The sequence below is a fragment of the Pteropus vampyrus genome, unplaced genomic scaffold, assembly GCF_000151845.1.
Source record: "Pteropus vampyrus isolate Shadow unplaced genomic scaffold, Pvam_2.0 Scaffold451, whole genome shotgun sequence".
Classification (NCBI taxonomy): domain Eukaryota; kingdom Metazoa; phylum Chordata; class Mammalia; order Chiroptera; family Pteropodidae; genus Pteropus; species Pteropus vampyrus.
This window is the reverse complement of record NW_011889232.1, coordinates 84,460-99,037: the sequence shown is the minus strand read 5'-3', so window position 1 is coordinate 99,037 and position 14,578 is coordinate 84,460. Positions and strand designations below refer to the sequence as shown.

The window sequence follows — 14,578 nt, the reverse complement described above, 5'->3', positions numbered from 1 at the left end:
TATATTACTATATTAATAGGAACAGCTGCTGATTTTTAAAAATAAGAGCTGACTCTCTGAGACTGTATATTTGGCTGAAAAAGATTTAATGTTATATAGAAATAACCAAGTGAAAATGGACAAAATAACAATAATAATCACCTCCAGTTGAACATGGGCCTTCAAGAAAATACATTTCAGTTAATCCGCCCCAGCTATGAGAAAACTGGATGAGAGAATTGTTAAGAATTTGATCTGGAGTCTGTTCAAGAAAATCTCTAATTTCAACATTTTGCTGTTTGGGTGTGTGTGTGTATGCGCGCACGCACACGCATGTGCACACGTGTTTGTAAGGCTAGATACCCAGAATATATGGCTCTTTCTTGGCCATCCATGGGTCTTGGATGTTCCAGGATAGTTGGTTTGGGGAAACTGAGAGCTAAACTGCTCTGGTTAGCACTGTACCTGTTTGGAGCTGACAGACGGAAGAGAGAAGCAGAAGAGAAAGTAGTAATGGGAGCTTAGAAGACTGACCAGAGGGGAACTTCCCATGGCAGCATAACAGTAAACTTCTTGAGGTTCTGTCTTGCTCATCTCTTTATTTTTTAGCTCCTCGCCAAGTGCTGGTCATTGCCTAGGACCTAAGTAAATGTTTGTGGAATTCAGTTAATTGAATTAGCTCGCTGCATCTGTACAATGGCCCTGTTAGGTCTATAATATTTCCATTTATTTTTTGATGATATCAAGGCTCACAAAATTAACTATCAGGACGTGGTTCCAAAGAGTAGCGGTTAGCATGTCTGCTTTACACGCAGAAGGCCCTGGGTTCGCGCCCCAGTGGAGCCACGGTCCATGGTCTATGGCCATGCCACCCTGAACAAGCCGAAGCCTGATCTTAGAAGCTAAGCAGGGTCGGGCCTGGTTAGTACTTGGATGGGAGACCACCTAGGAAGACCAGGTGCTGTAGGCATTAATAATAATAATAATAAAAAGAAAATTAACTATCAGAGGCAGAACTGGAGGAGTTGTGAGTTGAATGAAGTATTCGGGTATTCAAAACCCATAACATTTCCACTATGCCCAAATTTTTCAAACTATGACTTCAGTCTTATAAGAAAATTAAGTTAAAAATGAGGTTTCATGGTTAATCTTTCAGGAAATCCTGTACACAGCCTTACCCCTCCTGAAATTTCATAAAACATTAAAATATTAACATCTCTGACAAAACTTTTAGTTAAGCAGTTGTTCTAATTTGGTTTCTGTCAGCATTTCTCAAAGGTGGTTTATTGACGTTTTTATATCTTTTTTACATGGGTTATTTTTTGAAAGGAGACAAGAAAATGGCAGAAATGTTCATTATCACAGAAAAAGAAATTATATCACTAACTACAAATGTGAGGAAATATCATAGTCATTATATTCTGTAAGAAAATAATTTTAACTTATAAGAAGTTATTAAGAGACTATAAGCTAAAGGTTTGTAAATTTTCAGGACTTGTAAGGGTATTTATATAAAGCTTAATTATCTATCTACAGCCATGTTTTCTAGAATGATAGGATCTATAATTGGAAACATAAATTTTAACATCTATTACTTCCCTGAATTAAAATGGACAGAAGAAATGTATTATTTGTCTTTTATTAAAATCTAAATGTTTGTCATTCAATTATATTATGAACATGGATATTGGGAATTACAAAATCTTTTTCCATTTAGGGATTTTATTCTAAGTGTTGTATCATGCGTGGCTGCTTCTTGTCTTAAAGTTTAAACAGATTAAACTATAAATGAAGTTAGAAATACTGCAGTTTTAAAGGAGGTAGTTGGAAGCAAGTTTTATGATTCTTAAGTAAATAGGCGGGCTGCAAAAGTATACCTTGTAAATGGTTGGTTTTCTGTAAGATGTTAAAGTAACATATTCTCTTTATAGATAAGGTGTTTGACTATCACAAGAATGTATACCCATTATTGATAGAGCTTGGGAGAGAGAAATAACAAGATATAATGAAGTGTTAAAATAACCCACTTAGAGTTAGCACCAAACAAAGTCATGGTGATTTATTCTGAATTTTGTTAAGTGGATTAGCAGTAAAATAGCTTATATTAATAGAGATTAGACAAGCCAAACAAAACATACGTTAAAATTCTGGCATTTTCATTACACCATCTACAGAGTTTTCCAAAGAAAACTTAGCATTTTTATAAAGCCTTCCTAATTTAGAAAGGAAAAAATGCAACTCACTTCACCTTCAGGAGTGAGTTGTTGTTAAGAAAATACATTTTCTTAAAATGTATTTATTGATTTTCATTAAATAAATATGTACATTAAATGTTTATTCTGTGTACAATTGTTCTATCATAGGAATCGAGTAGTAAATAAGGAAGTAAAACAGATATTGATTGAGCAGCTCTTACTTTTAAGGTTAATGTATTAATTTATCTTCGAAATGTAGTGTCACGTTGGAAACACATCAAAGAGGTTTGGTTGTGGATCCAGTGTCTGATACATGTTAGGAGCTCAATAAATTATTTTTGACAGATGAAACATAAGAATGGGAAAAGAGCACATTACGCTGTATTCTAACAGTATAAGAATTCAAAGAGTCATTACTAAGAAATTCAGGATGTGAGTTATCAGTGCGGATGGGAACGTAGGACAAACCTCAGGTAGAAGTGGGGCTCAATTTGGGTTTCAAAAATAAGAGTATTGTTTTTTTTTTTTAATATGGGAAGTACAGAAAACATTAGAAGGGAGGGACCGATGCTTAAAATAGAAGCGAGCAGAGGGGGAAGTAGGTGTGGCGGGTGGGAGTGAGCGGATAGAGTTGGCAAAGACCATTGCTGGTTTGATGGAGGAGAAGATACAGGATGGAGACAGACTGCAGAAATGGGCCAGGAAAGCTTTTTCACTGAACGTTAAGTGTGAGAGGCAAGGAAATCTGATGGGATATGAATTTCAGCCATTGGACATCGATTATCAGGGAGCGAGGCCTGTACCCATTCATTAAGAAATTCTCTACAGACTACATCAGAGTTTGGTGAAGCACTAGATGGATGTTTTTTGTTTTTTGTTTTTCCCCCTCAACGGATAGATTCGAAAAACTCTTCCGGAAATTCAGGCCCAATGTGAACCGAGGCCTGGTATAAGAGAGTGCACTGAGTGTGCAAGCTAGCTAGTCATGAGGGAAGGGACAGATGTGAGAACATTTCAAAGAGAAATTCCGCAGGATTTACAAATTACTAAAAGTAATAAAATAGCAAATTTACTAAGGAAATTTATTAAGGAAAAAGTAAGATTGATGTAAAATAATGAACTTCATTTCTACTTATGCTATAAAAAGAAAAATTTTAGCATAGTGATAGCAATAAAACACTAAAACATCACTACGGCCATGCCACCCTGATCACGCCCGATCCCGTCTGATCTCGGAAGCTAAGCGGGGTCTGGCCTGGTTAGTACTTGGATGGAAGACTGCCTGGGAATGTCGGGTGCTGTAGGCATTTTAAAAAACAACAACAACAACAACAAAAAACCCCTCTAAAACATCAAAGAATATATCTGCACTATTAAAAGCACGTGAATATTATTAAACAAAGAAACTATTTGCATAACAAAAACAGTAATAAATAAATACCTGTGAATATATGTAACAGAGATATGTCACACTCTTATGGAAAAAAATATAAAACTGTTGAAAGATATTAAATAAGACCTAAATTGACTAGAAAGATATAAAATGCTCATTAGGTGTTATAACGATATTAACAGATATATATATGTTAATCATATGAAGACATTAGATTAAGTGCACGTAATTTCTACCAGAATGCCAGTATATATATTTTTAACTTAAAAAGCTGATTCTAAACTATATGAGTAAGTAGGGGGAACATTCACGCTTTGTATAAAAAAATATATAGGAATCGTAGCAACTAAGGTGTTGTACTTTTTGTTAAATGATAGGAAGGTGAAAAATAGAACAGAAAAAAGTAGTCAAGGTCAGATCCATGCACACCTGGGAATGTGGTATACAAATGAGATGGTTTTTCAGACTGTAGAGCATGGGCAGACTATTCAATAATAGCTGCTTATCTGAAATAATATATTTAATGGGATTCTTATGTCACATAATAAATAAAAATAAATTCTAGACACATTAAAGGCAAATGTGTAAGACAAAATTTTAGCAATTAACCTTGGACTAGGGAGGGAATCCCTAAAGCAAATAAAGAAGCTAAAACCATTAGAAGAAACTTTGATAAATTTAATTACATTCGAATTAAAACTTTTCAGCAACGAAATCATATGAAGAATATATAAAAACTTTTAAAACACAAGTGAGGATAAATCCAATAGATAAAAGAGCAAAAGACATAATAAGACAGTTCATAGAAGACACGTGAATGACTCAAAACAAATGAAAATACATCACGATTTATCAGAGAAGTGCAATTTTAAGCTAAAATGAGATATCTGTTTACATGTAATATATTGGCAGAAACTAAAAAAATCTGAAAATGGTGGGGATGTGGGACAAAACACTTGGAATCGGCTCGTGTAATGGAAATCGATATGATCTCTTTGAAAAACGTAATGATATTACCTAGGAAATTGGATACAAGCCAACACTACGACCTCGTAATTTCACTTCTAGCTATAGACCATATGAAAACTATTTTTCATGTGTACGAGGAGAATGTTCAGGGTAGCATTGTTTATAGTAATAAAAAATTGGAAACCACCTACTATGTATTAATGGGAAACTAAATACACCTATTTTTGGCAAGTTCACATAATGCAAGCACACAGCAGTAAAACTGAATGAACTATAGCTACACACTGAGTCTTAGAAATAATATGTCTACTTCATTTGCAATTCAATACCTAAATCAAAGCCAGTGTATAGACATTTTTGAAAATGTATTTGTTGAATAAATGAATGACTATAAACTGAATTCAATGAAAAAGTAAATTAGTGAAGAATTTATACACCTACATTTACCAAGGTTTGAAAACAAGCAAAACTAAACAACATCTTATTTGGATTACACATATAGAGAGAAAAGCAATAAAGAAAAACTAGAGAATGACATGTAGAATTCAAAATAGCAGTTCCCTCTGGTGGGTAGGGAAGATGGTCAGAAGCACTCACGAGGCATCAGTGCTATTGCTAGTGGTTTGCTTCCTAAGCTCTGTAGTGGCTTTTTAATAAATATGGTATTCCTATATGTTAATATAAAATATATAGTTCTTTTGGGTATGTCAAATATTTCACGAGACCTAAACCATCAAAAAGAAAACAGCATCAACGAGGTTTGATAGGAAACTTCAGCTATGGAATGATTCCTGAGTTTTAAGCCTGTTTCACTGTGTGGTATTTAATACACTGATAGAGAAAATTTGCATTTTGAAATGGAGCACTCTCAAATATGGGATGATGGCGTAATGACTTGTTTTTACATGTCGATTTAGGTGATGGTAAAGTACTTAATTGGCCAGGACTGTTGTTCCTAGTGTTAGTCTTCAGATTTTGGATGTGTCAAGAAAACATATACAGATTTAACACACATCACAGCAAAGTTCATAGGACGCTATGAAAAGTTCCTGTCTGTCATCCCTAGGTATGTGACTGTTTGCCTCTTCCGTAACCTTGAACTTTGAATGGCCGGCACTTTTACATCCTTCAAGTTCTGACTCCTCTGAGGGCTTGTCCTGGCTGAGCTGCGTGTGTCCTTCCCCTGATTACTGACGTAGCTTCTAATTTGATTCTGCGGCAGCCTCACTCCCAGGTTACTTCATATTTCTGTTTAATTGTTTACACGTGTGTTATTTCTTTTTTCCTTTAGGCAATATGATCAACAAAGAATATGTCTGTTTCATTTGCAATTGAATACCTAAATCGAAGCCTGGCTATAGACCTATAGAGTATATATTTGTTGAATAAACGGATGAGGCCTGTGAACTGGCCAGTCCTGGAGAGGAAAAAGACCACGTTCCCCTGCACACCTCACTGAGCACGAGTCCAGCCCGGGTTCCTTTGAGGGCTCGTATTGTTCTCAATGAAATAGATGAGCCTTTGTCTTTGGGCTCATTCGGGACCGGTAGATCTCGAGGTTAGACATGGGCCGCGTCTGGCTGCGTCCTTGCGTGTCCTACCCGCTGTGGACTGAAGCTGGAAGTGTGTTCTATGGGATCCTGAAGGGAAAACAGGGTTTCCTGTGCCACGACTTCATCAGAGTTGCCGCCGCTCTCATATAAGCCAGTCTCATACAACTGCGGGGCCAGAAAATGGGATTCCAGGTCTCACAGCGCTGGCTTCCCGCTCATTAACACGTGCACGTTCTCAGCTCGCCGGGTTCTTAGAGCACATCGGTCCGTTAGCCCGGGCCCTGGCTGCGACGAGACGCTAATTTGTATCTGCACTGGGGCCTCTGTGACCACAATCTTGAGTATCAAGCCCACAATTTCCCTGAAGTAGCAAATTCATTTTCCAAAGAAAAATGAAGACCTTCCTGCTGCCAGGACATTTCCCGCCTGTTTCGCTCCGGCCTTCAGGGAATTAGGCTGGAGGCGTTCTCACCTGCACGTGGCAGCGAAATGTCAGCTCCCTGCTCCCAGTGCTGGCGGCTGGCACGGTCTTCGTCCATTTGGCCGCTTGCGCCTCTCTAGGGGTTCCTCTGCCTGCTACCCAAACTTGCAGCATCTTATGCATCTTTCGGGCTGTGCGAAGAAATAGAGGTACTGACTACTTGGAGTAAGCAACCTCCAAGGCTAGAGAGAGCAGATTGGAAATTTTCAAACTCGGTATGGATCTCGAATATGACACTAAAATTCACAGATAAATAATTGTTATATTTTCGCCATACCATCCCGTAGAAAGATAATAATACGTATTTATCAAATGAACCTTTGAAGATTTTCAAAATTAACAAGATAGTCCTCAGTAACGATGATTTAGTGTATCTTTTTACTTTATTCATCATTTTTTGTCTTTCACTCAGCAAATCCTATAGAATAAAAACAGGTTGTCTGTCTGCCTTAGGCTTTCCAACCTGCAGAGAAACGACAAGCTGTGATTCTCTCTGTTCTGTGTTTACTAATAATTAGGAAATGACTTTCACTTGTGTGCAAAAATGCAACGCAAGCAACTTGTTTCTATGATAAAATCAAATTATTGCGTTTTCAACTTTTTGCAATATATATGCAAAATTTGATGTAATCCTGGAGATACACTGGTTGCGTTCCATTCAAGTTGAAACCCAACAAAAATGTTTTTACCAGGTATTTGCATTACTAGACAAAGCTGAGCATGGGACAGTTGTTCAGTAATCTTATTTGACTTTCTAATAATGACTTTGTTTTTAAAAAATTATGGCTAGCTTCTAGGTTACTAACGTTTGATGTCAGGACATTACGACCATCTTGCAGGTGAGAAAATGGAATCTCATAACGGTCAGCTAACGTGCCAGAGTTTTCAGAGCTAATTCTAATTTGAGCGAGCATTCAAAGCCAGGCCATGAGCTTCAGCGCTGGAGCACTTAACCAATATATTATGTAACAGCCATTCAGTAAATCTTTGTTTACATTAAGGGAATTTTGCTACCTGAGAATCAAAGTGCCAAATTTAAGCAGAAAGCAAAAGGAGTGAATTCAGAATTTGAGAGAATGGCAGAATGATTATAATAAAACTCGAGTCTCTTAGAAAATGCTGGACTATGTTGTCTGTGAATGTGGGTGGTGTGGTGTGTGTGTACTTTGTGGTGCCCAATATTCAGAGCCTTTTTTCAATAAGTATTATAAAAGGCAATGATGAAAAGTGTAAGTGGCAAGCCAGAAAGAATTTGGTGCTCTCTAATTACAAAAGGTGAAGAAACCAAATTACTTTGAAATGAAAACGCTCACAGCCTTTCAGTCTGTTCTCACAGTTCCCAAGTGGATTAATAATTTGCTTGATTTCTTTTTTTACACTAAAGCTACTTTTGAATTGATTGAAAATTGCGTACAGTACAGCAGGTGCTTCTGGTTTTTGTTTTGGGATGATACTCCTAAAGAGACAGTGAAAAGAATTATGAAGTGAGTTTAATCTGAGAGTAACAGTGAGGTGTCACTCAAAACTGAGGGCTCCATTCCACAAAGTCACTGTAGTGGCATGAGCCACGCCCTGGGGAAACGAAATCGTGGGGGCAAACTGGAGCTAAGATTTCCTAAATCTTAGAATGTGTTCTGAAACATCTAACTTGATAATACATTTATTTTTTTTATTTCATTTACTTGACATTTTCTTTCTGTTTTGGGGTTTTCATTTTCAAATTCCCAGTTCATCTTAATCTTTCTGTGATAATAATATTTTCATACCAAAAGTTCATCCCTATCTTACCCCAGAGTATACACACACTCTTTTGTACAAATGCAGATGAACACACACACACACGCCACAAAAACACACAGAGATGTACATACCTACAAAAGCATACCAACAAGCGCATGTACATACATATACCACACTCACTTAGATTAGGAAAATCACCTTGATGTAAATATATTTTATAATTGTTTAACATCTTTACATTTCAAAAGTATCAACTACTCTATCAAATGATAAAATGAGGCTTTAGATACATATTTTCAGAATATTTTTTCGGACTGTTGATCTATATGTCTTTTTAAAATGAAAAGTTGACACATACCGAAAACAAGTAAGACACAAATGTACACTTATGAATTATTATAAGAAAAACATTTGTCTAAACTCCATCAAGGTCAAGAAATAAAGGTGGTCAAATATATGATGATGGAAGGAAACTTAACTGTGGGTGGTGAACAATGAAATATACATGTATCTATTATTGAATGGTACACTTGAAACATATCATTTTTCAATCAATGTCACTCCAATAAATTTAATTAAAAAAAAATAGAGTATTTCCAGAACCCCAGAAACCTTGATTCCTTCCTCTCTTACAATTAGCAGCAATCTTGAAATTTATAGTTTTGCTACCTGTGAATGTCTGACTAATCGTGGTGGTTTGATCTGTCTCTGACATCTTGCGAGTGTGCCCGCAGCTCACGTGCCCCTATGTCTGCCCTCAGTTTTGTGTCTGTGCGATTCATCCACGGTGTCGCAGGCTTTCATTTTCATTCCTATAGTCATCTATTCCATAACTAGAATGTATTTATTCATCCTTCTGGTCTTGAGCACTTGGATTGGTGGGTTTTTTTCAGTTTATTGAGAGATAATTGACATACATCGCTGTATAAGTTTAAGGCGTATACGTGACATGACAACCACAGAGCTCAGACTGACATCCATGCGTCATCTCGTACATCATCTCATCATCTCATACAGATACAATAAAAAAGAAAGAAGAAAAGAAGAAAACAATTCTTGTTAGAATGTAGGATTTCCTCTCTTAACAACTTTCATACATATTGCACGATTGGAACAATTGGCTTTTTTTTTTTTTCATCTTAACCTCATAATAAAACCGCAACCATTTTTGAACCTATCTCTAGTGTTCCTGAGCATGAGTTCTTCCGGGTACGTAACAGGAATGCTATTACTGAGTCATAGGCAGCATTACTATGTAAGCTGTACACACTAGGACACCTGGAAACAAACATCGAAGAATTTTAAGTTTATATTTGTAGACTGACAAAAACAGTTATGATACATTGATTGGCTTACTAAATAATCTTATCCTAAAACTGTTTTTAGATTTTGAATTAGTTCTGAAAAATAAAGATAACAGCTGTGTACAATGAATACAATTAAAAATTTTTATATTTATAATTTAAGCATTTAAATACTAAGCAAAATAATCAATCTTAGATAAAATCACTTATTAATCAGTTGATTAATCAGTCATCATTTGCATTTTGAATGTATTTTTTTAAATATAGTCTCGGTCTTTTAAAATTTCTTTCATACAATCACCGTAAGTGTTCTTTAAAATTTTACTTTTGTGTGTTAATAAATCTAAATTTTCCTCTCTTCTTTGTAACTGAGAAAAATGTTCTATTTGTAGAGTTAACATAAACCTATATTCAGAGGAAATCTTGCTCACTGGGGAATATTTTATATTAAAAAAATTCTTCATTTATCCTAAATATCTTCACAGACATTGTCTTTTGGGCTCCACTAAGAATACTTTCTCTTTTTCAAATAATTTTGTAGGGAGAAAAATCTCTCAAATTATTTTGTTTATACTGCAAAACTATTGGTCTCCTTAATTTCATTCCATTCTAGTAAAAAAAAAAAATATATGCACTTATTAACATTGAAACCCATGAAAAATTTCCTCCTGCAAGTCAAGATAGCATAGAAAGGGTTTATATAATTCAAAAATGAAATTTTATGAGCAGGTTGCATTCTTCGTTAGCTTGTTCAGTTTCTCTCTTGACCTTATAGTTTTGTTTGCATATTTTGTTTTCAATAACCAGTTAAGTAAAATCTTCAAATATTTTTGATACTGTATTTATTGAATAACAGGATTAAATATTTTTGCTGCCGTTGGAAAAACAAAGGCTCCCCAACTTCAGAGGACCCATTTACAAAAAGGTCACACGGTTGTTGCATACTTAGGTTGATTTACCAAATAAATCTTCAAAGGTACAGACTTTCTAAAATCCAATGAGCGGTCCATACTATTGTGCTGATGGATTTTATTTTGTTTTCAATATCAACATTATCATAAAAATGTTGTAGTCCAGTTACTACAATTGCGCGTGTTGTACAACTTGACAATGCAGCTTCCATCTCGCTCAATGGCCTGTTGCTGCTCCATGCAACTGTGAACTTCCTATGCACCACAAATCCCAGCAGCTCTGGGAAGGGCCAGGAAGGAGAGGAAAGCCGTCCTTGATTACATTTTCATATCTCACTGTGTTTACACAAGGTTCCTGCCAATCCGTCTCACACATAGTAGAGAAGAGAAGCCGGCCTGCACAGTGGGCTTTTCCCTAATCCATCCTAGATCACTTCGGCGTGACTACCAACAATAAACATTGTTAGAAGTGAGAAAGCAACCTGGGGCAACTGCTAAACGGAGCAGGGTGCCAGGACAGCAGGTGATCGGTACTGCTCGTGGCACGCTACGACACGTGCATCGTGCCAGAGCGTCCACGTGTATGTACATGGCTCCGTTGCTTCATATTCTCGCCCATGTGGCAGAATGGGGCTTGTCTCACTTTGGTGTTTGGTCTTTCGAGTTTGTTAAATGATACCTCGTTTATTTTTACTCTCCATATCATCCTTCAAGAGTTTCATCTTCTTTTGCAGAGAAAAACACATTTAATTTAAATTTAGCAATATAGGCTTCAAAGCATTAAGTTATACCAATTAGTGCAATGCTTAACGATAGGCAAAATGATTCATAATATCGGTTATGGTAAAAATGTGTAAATTATAACTGTCTTTGAAGGACAATTACACAAAATATGCTCAAGTTAAAAATATGTATATCCTTCATATAAAGACCGGAGTTCTTACTGTATATTCCTGAGAAATAATTGGCACAGAGGCTGCTTCAAAAATTTTTGTTAAAGCTACGCTATGATGATTTAATACAAAATAAATGCAACTTTTAAAATGAATTATGTGAGAAATCTATTATTTTGCAATGAAAACATAGCCAATGTAAATTTTTCAGTGAAAAAAAAAGCAAGTTACTCTAAAGATGGACAGGCAGATTTACCACCAAGCAACTGAAGCACAAGAAGCAGAAGCTTTCACTTGCATGAGGCCTGCCTGATTCTTGGCTCTGACCCTGAAAATGTGTACATTATCATATCACGTGTGTAAAAGCAGACTTTCACAAAACAAAGATGTATTTCTGTATGCTCATATATCTCTAGATATATTCTAACAAACAGATCAGAAAGAATATACACTGAACGCATGAGAGCGATTGTTTTCAGAGCTGAAAATTAACATTCAGAGTCTGGGGAAGAAGAAGAAAAAATTTGGAGAAGATTTAACTTTAGATCATAATAAGATTTCTGTAGCAAGAGTATATGTTATTGTATAATTTATGTAATTGAAATAAAACTCTTAATTTTATTTTTTAATTTTTTTTCCTCAGCTTTGTTGAAATAGAAAAGACAATTAGTTGCTCATGTTTATATTGTGCAATTCGATGAGGGTTTTTTCAGTTATAGTTGGCATACAATAATATATTAGTTTCAGTTGTACAGCACAGTGATTAGAGATCTACATAACTCACGAAGTGGTCATTCCACTAATCTACTAACCCCCTGCCCCTTACGTACTTTTTACATCACTGACTATTTTCCTCATGCTACACTCGATGTCTCTGTGACTAGCTTGGATCTATCCATCCGTTCTTTTCACTCCCATTGTCCTTTCTCACCATCCCCACCAACCCCCCTCCCATCTAGCTGTCCTCAAAATATTCTCTGATTGAGTTGGTTTCCATTTTTGTTGTTCGTTGTTTATTTTGTTCTTTAGATTCCACATGCACGTAAAATCGTGACGTATTTGTCTTTCTCTATCTGACTTACTTCATTCAGCGCGATACCCTCGAGAGCCATCAAGGCAATATCTTTTTCTAGGCCCTTCCTTTTCGTCTGTGTGTCTTTTCATCTGAAGTGAGACTCTCGTAGGCAGCATATGTAGGGGTCTTGTTTTCTTATGCATTCAGCCTCCCTACCTTTTGGTTGGAGCACTTAATTCTTTTCCAGGTAATTAATTCTTTTGAGGTAATTGTTGATAGTTATTACCATTTTTATTCATGTTTTTGATACATGTTTTTTTTTCTTCTTAAAGAAATCCCTCCAATGTTTCCTGTAATACTGGTTTGGTGTTGATGAATTCCTATGGCTTATTTTTGTCTGGGAAGCTCTTTATCTGTCCTTAGTCTCTAGATGATAGCTTTGCTGGATAAAATATTTTTGGTTGTAAATCATGGTTTTTCATCACTTTGAATATTTTGCGTCAAACCCTTCTGTCCTGCAAAGTTTCTTCTGAGAAATCAGCTGCCAGTCTCATGGGTGCTCCCTTGCTATTTTTAAGATTCTCTCCTTGTATTTTAATTGTGATGTCTCTTGGTTTGGGCCTCTTTGGGTTCATCTTTTATGGGACTCTCTGAGCTTCCTGGAGTTGTATGTCTATTTCTTTCACGAGGTTAGGGAAGATTTCCATCATTATTTCTTCAAATATATTTTTAACTTCTTGTTTTCCCTCTTCAGATAACTCTATGACATGGATGTTATTACCCTTAATTTTGTCCTGTAGGCTCCTTAAATTACTATTATAGTCTTGGTTAATTTTTTCTTGCCATTCTGACTGGGAGACCTTGGTTTCCTCATCCTCTATGTCAGTGATTTGATATTCTTCTTCATCCGCTCTATTGATTCCCTCTAATATACTCTTCATCACAGATAATGTATTCTTCATTTCTGACTGGTTTCCTTTTATAATTTCCATTTCCATTTTTATGTTTTTTTATCCCTTTGTTAAAGTTCTCATTGAGTTCATCTACACTTCCCCTAAGTTCATTGAGCATCTTTCTTTATAGCCAGTGTTTTGAACTCTGCATCTGTTAGTTTGCTTGACACCATTTTTCTTTGATCTCTGTTCTGTTCTCTTATATGGTTTCTGCTTCTTTGTCTTCCCATTTTGGCTGCCTTTCCATGTCTGTTTCTATGTACCAAGCAAAGCTCCTCAGTCTCCCGGTCTCGTTAGTATGGATTTGTGAAGTAGATGTCCAGTGGCACAGTCCTGAGAGGGGTTCGGCTGCAGGCCAAACTTAGCCTCAGCCTGTGTCCCTCCGGGGCCACCTGTTAAGATCCAGCAAGCAGTCCACAGATGCTGTGCTTATAGTTGTTTCAAAAGGCCACATCAGTTGCCACCAGTGTGAGTCATGGAGCTGTTCATCAAGGGACATAGGACTCGCTGAGGACATACCTGGACATGGCTTGGATGGGGCTGTGAGTTGGGGCAGGTGGAGTTTCAGGGACTCCTCTGAGCGGAGCGACCTCTGTTACCGAGTTTGATGAGCTCTCCGCTATGGCCATGCTGTGTCTACGCACTGGGAGGGGGGAGGACTCAGCAGGGAACAATGGATACCGCCCAGACTTCTGCCCGGGAGAGAGCCTTGCTTCCAGCCCTCTTCCCGACAACTCAGTGGCCCCCTGTCAGTCCTCGGTGCCCCTGAGTGGACCACCTGACACTGGTGCTCAGAGCAGGTCTGTCACCGCGAAACTTCGCTCATGGTCACGATCCCTTTAAGAGGCGTCGGCCGCTGCAGCCTTAGTCCCACTCAGCCGCTGGGGACAGGCAGCCCCGCGTCCTCGCCCCTCCCACCTCTTTCCTTGCACGGTGACTTCTTATTTCTCTCCCTAGCTGTAGGGCTTGTTCATCTCGACCCCAGGTGACTCTGTTTGCTGTTTGCTCCGTGTTTCTGTCACAGCTTTGATGTGGTCACGAGAGTGAACAAAGCTTTTGTCGTCTATGCCGTTTTGCCCGGTCTCTTCTAAAACTGTTCACTTAGATATCCAAGAGGTGGGGAGAAAATACTTGGTAGAATTTTATTTTCTTGTCAAGAATAGAAAAAGGGTATAAAGTCAATAGAAAAAAA

At 37.1% G+C, this 14,578-nt stretch overlaps 2 pseudogenes; both read left to right on the top strand.

Annotated features, from left to right (window-relative positions):
- The first annotated feature begins 834 nt into the window (after positions 1–834).
- Positions 835–949, top strand: LOC111732377 (annotated as a pseudogene).
- Positions 950–3,362: 2,413 nt separating this feature from the next.
- Positions 3,363–3,481, top strand: LOC111732374 (annotated as a pseudogene).
- Positions 3,482–14,578: the final 11,097 nt, after the last annotated feature.